We start from the raw sequence: 9,631 nt of genomic DNA on the forward strand, positions 1-9,631 counted from the left end.
GGGTTAGATATTGTTTATTTTGTTTTATTTTAGGCTGTCCATCCTTTAACATCCACCTGCGTGTCCTAGTGGTGAGCTCTACACGTCTTGCCAGGCGGCCGGTCCCTCTCTTTGTCACCACCCGCGGAATCACGTGAAACGAGACCCCGGAGCCCAGCGCCCGCACGCTGCCCGTCCCCGGCTCTGCGGGAACGCGGGACCCGGCGCTGCCCTTTCTCCTGCGCTTTGCCGGGGAAAAACCAGCAAAAGCCACTTGAGTTTGGCTGTGCGTACAGGAGTTATTTAAAAACACGGCGGCCAGTTCCTAAACTGAAATAAGTTGTCCCAGAACCGGTGATTTTAGGGAGGCAGTAGGGGTTCACACCTAGTGCAAAGCTGGCTCTAGACTTTTTGGGTCGACACTGAAGTTTTTCCTGGTGGAAGTTCCAGTTCTGCATGGAGTTATTTCAGCATCTCACTAATGAAGCTGTTACACTGACCTTATTAAAAGCATGGGGATTTTCATCTTAATTGAGAAAACAGCATTTTTCAACCTTTTCAAAAGAAGAATAAAACCCAAATATTATCAGGCCTATCTTTTAGATGGTGTGTGGGGGGAAGCTCTGCAAGGAAAGATTTCAAAGCCGGCTTTGTTTTCATCAGCTTTGAAATCAAGAGACAGCCCCGAGAATTTTGTTTTTCAGAACTACAGTGTTTAATTCTATTTACTACTTCCAGGCAATTCTATATATATACACCGAAAAACCCAACCAGACCACTCCAAAGAAATCCTCCTGCTTTTTTCAGATGTGTCATTCCTCCCGCGGGTAGGATTGCAGGATACAGATCAATTAAGTTAAAAACAAAAACAAAATGAGGAGGAGGGGCAGGGGAAGAAAAGGTTTCGTTTTGTCCCTGTGCAGCTCTCCCTGCTTGATCTGGCGCAGGAGACCATCTCGCAGACACCTTTATTTCATCTTAAGGAGGGTTTTAGTGCGGATTTTTTCAAGGACGGGGGTGCGGCGTCACTGCCAGCGCTCAGCCAGCGCCGTGCCCCGGTGCAAGCAACAGGCGGCAGCAGGACATCCTTGCGCTGTGCCTGCGGCCCCGGTCCCAGAAAGCACCCGAGAGCCGGGGCAATGCCACCGCCGCTTGCCGGTGTCGCACCGCAGGGAGACGCGCTTTTTGGGCCACGAGTATCCGTGGCGAGGGTGATGCCAGGAATCCCATTTCCTCCCCTCTGCCAAAATGAGGCTGTCTACCTTATTTTTCTACCTGATTAATCATTACCAAAGGCCTTTAAGATCCTCTGATAAACTGTTCCTGAAGTCCAAAGTAATATTATTAACTATGAATCTTCTCCTATAAATAATTTCCAGAAGTAGATCAATGCTACAACTGAGTCAATGGATTCACTGGAATCATTTCTTCCTGTTACTCCTGGATTTTTTTTCCCTGTCGCCACTAATCAATTATGATGATAAAACTACCCTGGAACACCCCCAAAATAAAGATAAACAGTGTGTATTATCAGAGGCTGGGGATGTGCGCAGCATTGAAGATGCGTTACCTTCTCTGTGGCACATTTGTTTTCCCCTGCAGACAGTTAAGGGGAAAAAAAAAAGGAGGCAGAGTAAATGAATGGTCTGGATGTAACACAGCATTAATTCCCTGACCTTCTGCAGTGAGTGACTAAGAGTCTCAATCTCAATTATTCCTTTCATGATGGAATCTAAAATAGACACAGCAAGTCCTCACATTCTTGCTCAAAACCAAGAGAGGTGGAATGAGAGGAGCCAGCCCGATCAGTCGGTATGAAACCACATTCATTATCAGTTCCATGTCATTCAAAAAAATTGACTGCAGGAGAAAGCGAGAGCACCCAAGGAGAATTACTGTAAAACGTGCACTGGCAGTCTCTGTATAAATATATGCATATTCACTTAAAATTCACGAGTCTGGAGCTGAATCAGGGGTAGGAAAAACGAGTCGCTCCCTAGAGGGCATCAGCGCTATAAATTTCCAACAGGCAGATCAAAATTGATGAAAACACCCTGAAAGGCCGATAAGCAAAGAAACGCTTTGTGGGTGGTGGGGATCCTCGCAATTGTGCGACTTCACCCCCACTGAACCGGACAATCTGGGGGACCCCGTTATGAGATCTGGACACACCGTGCCACCCGGCGAGGCTCAAGGACGGGAGACCATATGTGATGAGGCCCAAGGAGGTAAAGGGACCCCACAGGGTGAATGGCTCTGCGGAGCACCTCTGTTGCACAGGTATGTCCCAAAGCATCTCATTCAGTGGCTGATCCAGTGGTGAGAACAGAGGGCTTTTCAGATTTGCCTGGCTGTCGGGAGCGCGGGGAGGACACGTCCCACCCTGTGCCCTCACCCGGAGGAGAGGCACCGCAGTGGCCGCTACTCTCCGTCTGGAGTATTTTGCCCCTTTAGCCGTCTAAGCCAGACGTTCCTCTGGCCAATGGTCCCATTTTGAAGTTTTGGCATTCCTGCACTTGTGGCAGTCTGGAAATGGCGAAAGCACTGACTTCTGGTGTTTCCCCACTGACTTCAGAGAGTTAACTAGTTTATTTACTTCTCTCCAGGTAATCACATAATTCTTATTGCTGATATGGCAAATTCTGTGACCATTAAGTTCACGTCAAAGGAGACACGAGCAAGAAAGCTTCCGTGGAGCTTTAGACTGTCTCAGCCCAGATCTTCCAGGGGTATAAAATTGTCACAGTTCCCCTGGCAGTGGGTATTGGCTAAAGACCAACTGCTCACGCCTGCACCTTTGAAGGTATTTTCCTGCAGCTGAAGAGTGAGGATAAAAATGCCCCAGACCCTCTCCACGTGAGGGACCGCGTTCTCAGCTGCTGTCGGCCCCGGCGCAGCGTCGCGGTACGGCACTGCCTAGGCAGGAGCCTTGCTCATGGAACACAGCGGCTATTCCCAAGGCTCCTTGGTTCCCCCATCCTGGAATTACCTTTAACGCAATTCACTGGCGTTCCAGCGGCAGATGTGAATCGGACTCCTCGGTTTTTCTTTCCGGCCAGGGCTTGGCAGAGCACGTGGGAAGGCTGCAGCAAGCCTGGGAGACAAGAAGCCATGTGCAGCCTCTGGCCGTATCTTAAATTCCAGCATTGTACGTCAGGAAGAAGCGTGCCTGGTAAATGTAGCTGTAACTACATTAAAACACCATAATTTAATTCTAACCACATCATTACGGAGGCGCAGATCAGATAAGCACGAAGCGCTCAGGAGAGACGAAGCCACGGCTGTGCCGGGCTCGCGGGAGCCGTGCCCCGCTGACACCCGGCCCAACCCCGCACACCGCCGCACCCGCGAGACCGAGCAGATCTCGGGCTTGGAGAGCATCGCCCTTCCTCCTGGTGGGACGTCGCACGCATTTAAACTGCAAACCCACCACCACCAAAGGCATCCTCCGCTCCCTCCCTCTGCTCCCACCCGCCGCCCGCCGGAACTGCCGCACCAAGCCGGGCAGATCCCTGCACCCCTCACCCCGGAGGGGGTTTTGATCCACATCATTGACCTTTACCAATCACACGCAGTCCGGCTCACGTGCGAGAGGCTTCGTCAGCGCCCTCGTGCCGGGGGCGATGGTGGCAGTGCTTGCTGAGCCCGGGCAGCGCTGGCAGCCCATCGCTGAGCTGCTGCCCCCTGACAGCCCACCGTGCTCTCCGGCCCTTCACCGCTGCCCTGGGATCTCCAGCATCCCAGCCCAGACCCCAGAGAGGGGATGTGAGTGAGGAGGAGTCGCTGGGCCCCCATGGCAGCCTCCTCTGGACCTGTCCATCCTCACACGCTGCCGCCCCAATGTCATCCTCCCTCAGGGCACCAGTACCTTGGCCAAAATCATGCCAGGCCACCACATCTGGCCACGGACCAAAAAACAACCTTTGAGTTATTACCGAGAAATGTCCTCCTTCCAGGGAGCGTTCTTTTCCCATATTTAAGAAATTCCTCATCTTTAAGCGTCCTCTCCCCTTAGATTTAAACCACCGATGCGCCGACTGTCAAGGTCCTGGATTCCTGGTCTGACCTTTGGGCAGCCATGAGATTAACTCTTTTGTTCCAAATCATCTTAAGCAGAGGTTAATGCTGAACTTGTGCTTGTGCCTGTGCTGAATCAGGGCTTTGCCGCCTCCCTGCTTTATTTATTTGGCTTTCTGCGATTGCTGAGCCGAGATGGCAAGGATCCTACCTTGAACCTCCCCCGGGACTTCTGGTGATAAAAAGCAAAGGCTGCAAACACTGTGGAGTCTGCTGCATTAGGAGAGTAGTTTCATGAAGATTCATGTCTTTCATATTGTTCTATGAAATTAAAGGGCAGAGGAAAATCACTTTCGAGGAAGTGAAGATCTACTGCAGCAATTTAGATGTAAACATAATTAAGCAACTGGTCCTGACATACTTGTCCCTTCTTGGCCAAAGTTCAACTGGAGTTTTCTTCAATGTTAAGATCAAGCTATGCGAATAATTTGAACAGGCTTCGTCGGGAAAGTCAGATCCAAAAGAGATTTGGGGTGACGAGATATATAAGAATGCTCTCCTCCGTCCTTCTGAGCCAGATCCAGATCTTTGGGTCCTTCATTCCTCTCCCCGCATCATCCACCTGCCACATGGCATCTTAATATTCACACTTCAACATGTGTAAAAGCCCGTGCAAGCCACAGCTGACGACACAGCAAACCTGGCTTTCAGACTCCAGACACCAAATCGAGAAATGCTGCCATCACCTGTGGAGCACTACCCTGGGATAAAGTCACTCTGCCACTTCGTGCTTATTCCAATTACTCTGATGGGTTAATTTCATACTGAAGGCTGTCGGCTGGATCGGGCATCGTCTCTCTCCCTCTAACTTAACGCCAGATGAAGTATCACGTGTCGTCCTGGAGGTGGCCACAGCCAGGTTAGGCCGGCGTAGATGCCCTGCCGTGCATTCTGGCTGAACACGACCGCCCTGAGATGACGTCCCCCCATCCCACCCGGAGGGGTGTGCCTTACGGCGTGACGGGGTGCAGAGCCTGGGCCCCGGCTACTACGCCCCAGGAGATGGAGATTTTGAAAACTTACCTTAAATCAGTTCAGCTGCAATTGTGGGAGCCAGGCTGAGAGCTCCCGGCCTTGGGTCAGAAACGCTACAGCCCTGTGCCTCAAAAAACCAAACCAGTACAAAATCCACTCTGCCCAGTTACGGTTCATTCGAAGCGCTGTGTACGCGTGAGTGTGTCTCGGCAGATGTTGTGCCAGATTAGGTGCAACCTTTTTCTTCCACAGCCTGGGCACGATTAACGCACACCCTAACTAATTCCTCCGGAACGGGACTGTGTATTTCTGCGATGCGGATGACGTCCCTCCTGCCCGCCGGCCCCGCAGCACGCGGAGCCCCCGCGAGGCGCTGGAGAATCAGCTTCAGGTCAGGTCTGCCGAACTGCTGAGGCGAAAGTGACTCAAACCCGGGTCAGCCGTGGGATTTTCTGCGCGAGCTTTTCTGAACCAGTTTAAACCTGGCTGGCGCAGGGTTAGCTGTACATTGAACTGACTGAAATAAGAACTGGGGGTTCAACACTTGGGTTTGGTAACTTGTTTTTGGACGGGCGCAACTATGAATGTGCAATTTGTAAGTGTAAATACACTTATGAACTGGTAATAGCTAAGTAAGATCAAGCTGCTCTTAAGCAGAGTTGGGAGTATCGAGCTTTGGCAGTGATATTTAGAGCTTTCCAGAGTCCCTGAGTGTGGAGTGGTTTTCTAAAATTGCCGGGTTTTTCTCTTTTGTTTTAGTTTAAAGTAAATGTGTAGTCTTTGAAGCTCCAAGGGAAGAACTTGAAAAATGTGACCTTTAGAGCTTTGATACTAGATGACAAATAAAAAGAATCCAAAGGACAATGCCTTTAAAACAAACGTGGCTATTACTTAGCGAGCAGAGAAAAGAAATAAGCATGACGTGTTTTGCTTGGAGGCCAAGATTGACAGCAGCCTCATGTTATCCTTAAGATGTTGCTGGGATAACGTGGTACTGGCACATCTCTGCTGTATGCGACGTTGCCTGCCCGATTTGGTGGGCCCAGGTGCTCTCTGGCTTCGGGGCTCGCCGGGCCGAGCCACCAGCCCTGCGCAGAGCCGAGGCCACAGCGGTTCCAGCAGAGCTGGTGCGAAGTCGCTTGAGGAGGCGGAGGCTAACGGCGCGGCGGCACTCCAGAAGGTGACATTTTCTAAGCTGGCGCTTGAGAGCGTTTCAGCCTCACCTTTCCAGATCAAAATCTCCGCGTCGTTGGGGAACCACACCTGGAGGTCCACCAGGATCCTCAGCAGCGACTTGTTACGCTATTTCTTATCAGGATGCTCTTTCAAGAAAAACTTGGAAAATTTGGGCAATACCTAGCTGGAGTGGACAGAGTATCCTGGACTTGTTCTTTCTGACTGAGGCCATTTTGGAGTAATACATCATTAAAGCTCTGTCGCTCTCATGATGTATTAGTGTAATGCATCATCAGAGCAGCATTGCTCCAGTGATGCATTGCTCGTCACATAGCGTTAGCCTCTCACCACCCGAACATCCACCACAAGAACGCGTTCAGGACAGCCAGTACATTTTAATTTATTATTTTCAAAAACTTTTGGAAACTTGCACTGTTTATTTTGAAACTCAGGTTTATTTCCTTTTGGGTACCCAGCTGGGACCAGAGGTGCCATTTTTGGGTCTCTGGAGAACAACTGCTGTTCCTGGAGAATACCCCACAGGCTTTACCGTGCCATGCTACTAAGGTGAAAACAATTTTTGGAACAAACTGAAGCCAACGGAAGCCCCCTAGGGTTTGTTCACGTGTTACATTGCGTATGGTGGCAGCTCGGGTGAGTTATGTCTGCAGTTTATCCAAAGAACAAAGGATTGCAGCCCCACAAACTTCCTCGGACCCCCGAGCTGCCAAAAGCAGGTTGAAGCCAAGATTTAGACAAAATTACAAGCCTAAGGTTAATTTATACCCGGATTCCCCGCCTAGACACCAGACTCCTCGTGCCGTGTTTCCCACACACCATCTCAAAGCCTTCGGTGGTACTTAGCTGGTGGGAAACGCTGTACACAAAGGACCGGGGAGGAGTTTGGTTTGCATTGCCTGAGCCCACGTGCCTCGGTTTTGATTTTTGAGCCCAGTGGGCTCCCGCTCAAGAATCCCAGCGTTGTTGTCTGGAATATCCCAACAGCCAGAGCTCGGATACAGCGGAATATTTAAGCTCACGACTGTCCACGTGAATAGGACAGAGGACTGAGAGAGCCTAGCGCCGTGTCTGAACGTCACCTCGTCCACACCAGCAGGTCTGCCCCGACCTGGGAGGTCCCCACCAGCCGCCAACGCCACCCGCCCAGCCTGACCCCCCCGCAGCCCCGCCGCAGCCCGGCGCAGGCAGCACGGGCAGGAGAGCCCCCGGGCAGAGGGGACACCGCGGATGGGAAGGGAGAGCATCACCCCAGTGCCTTCTCCCTCACCAGGGCTTTGCTCCTCTCCCCTCTTCCCCCGGTGCAGAGGCATCGCTGGAGCTCACACCCAGCGGTGGTGGGGCTGGTCCGGGGACGGCCCCGCGGAGCTGCACTCTGTTGTGCATCTGCTTTTAAAGACACCAAATAAGCACCATCCGCACGGGACTGACCCCCTGCCCGCTGCGGGTCTCTCTTTGGGAGCAAACCCTGGCGTGACGCTGTCTCGCTGGAGAGATCCTCCTTGCCTCCGCACGCTTCCAGGTGTCTGTGGGATTTCTCATAAAACCATCATCCAGGTAAACAGGCAACAACAAAGCTACTCAGCAGACTGCTTTAAATATAATCTGATGAAGAAATCCGACTTGAAAGATTAGTCACAGCAGCCCATCATGCTGTTTTGGAGACAAATTTCTGAACCTTTCCCTTCAAACGCACTCCTCCTGCGGTGCGTATCGCGCGTCGGTGCAGCTATCGGATCAGCAAAGTGCACAAAGTCTTTTGCCAGAAAAGAGTGAGGGGTGGCTTACTGGATTTGAGTCACCTCCTCGGTGCCCAGAGGGATAAATACAGCAAGACTAAATGTCTTCAAAAGCTAAAGACAGCGTTGTTTCCAAGTTCTTTGATTTTCAATCCATTTTGCTTTCATTTTAGCACAGTGCGTCCCTAAGACCCGTTGCAGACGGTGCCCCCCATCACACGGGGGGATGGACCAGAGTGAAAGGAGAAATGCAGGAACTGCCACCGCAGATGAGGACACCGACCCACAGGGCTCGCTGTCCCGTCTGGGGACCATGGCAGGACCGATTGCCCCAGCAGGCAGCGGCGGAGTAATGTTGTCCATAGAGGTCCAAAATTCCTTACCTTAGGGGAGAAAGCCCTGAAGCCTTAGTGCTCACATCCCTCTCAGGTCTCTGCCTTTGTTTTTTAACCCTGGTTGCAACTGTCCAAATACCCTGCTTCCCCTGAGACTTTCTCATCCTCCTCTGAAATTCCAGCCCAGCACAGGGAGTTACTGGAGACTGAAAAAAAGTGGGGATTTTGGCATATGCGTGCCAATCCATTTCTCTATGCATCGATTTTCCCACAGCCGGAGCACACAGCACACGTTGGCTGCAATGGTGCCGGTGGTGCCTGAGCTGATGGATGGTACCCAGCCTGCCGTAAGCCAGAAAGCCATCTGATAGGTAATGGACCCTTCAACATACCTTGAATATGTGGTGGATCAGAATGTGCTTGTGTGTGAGCACTTTGTATTCAGATTTACTGTATTGTCGCAACGGGGCTGAAGAAAAAGTTGTGTAAATACCACATGAAGGTGAGGAACTTGTAAGTGTCAGGAGACCTGAGGGAAGTCACATTTTACCTTGCTGACTCCCTTCCTTCCTCATTCCTCCAGTTCCCTGCAGCGGGGCTGCCCCTCAGCGTGCAGCCGAGCCGCTCGGGCGGCAAAGGGCTTCTGTACCACCACGAGGACCCCCGCGTGGCCCTGCCCTGTCGGGCATCCCCGCGTGACAGCCCCCGGCATCTGTTGGACACAGGTATGATTACAATCCCACCATTCATGCAAATCACTTGAAGGAGCAGGTGATGGGCAGCAGCAATTACCAAAGCTTTACCTCTTTTAAAGTCTTTTCTTTTTTAAAAATGCATGGAAGTTTTGAAAAACCTTTTACGGTTTCTACTTTCCCCTTTTTGCTCACCTTCCCGTATTGCTGCGGTTTACCGTAGATATAACATGGCTGGTTCGAGCCAATACCGAGCCAATGTTTAGCTGTTCCGTACCAACGACAACAAAATAAAATTAAAACCAACACAAACTTAGCTGAGAAAGTAATAAGACGGCAAACTCAATTACTGTTTCGTCTGGCATTATTGTAGCTTTGCTGCTCTTTGTCAGGGACTTCTTCCTGGCAAAATTGGAGAGATTATCTTGTCTGGATGTTATGAAGCAGCTAATCCCTTCCGCAAGTGGAGGAGAGCCAAATGCTTCACATTGGGCCAGTAGAGGTGTAAATACGGTGACAAAGTGCTGCCACCGGCTCCCTGCCTGACCCTGCCCTCGCCTCCAAGGGCAGCCTCTCGCCAGGGCTGTGCGCCGTCCACATCTTTGCGAGATACCAAGATTTCTCCAAGATAGCCCAAAAG

The sequence above is a fragment of the Vanellus vanellus genome (assembly GCF_965231255.1).
Source record: "Vanellus vanellus genome assembly, chromosome: 19".
NCBI lineage: Eukaryota > Metazoa > Chordata > Aves > Charadriiformes > Charadriidae > Vanellus > Vanellus vanellus.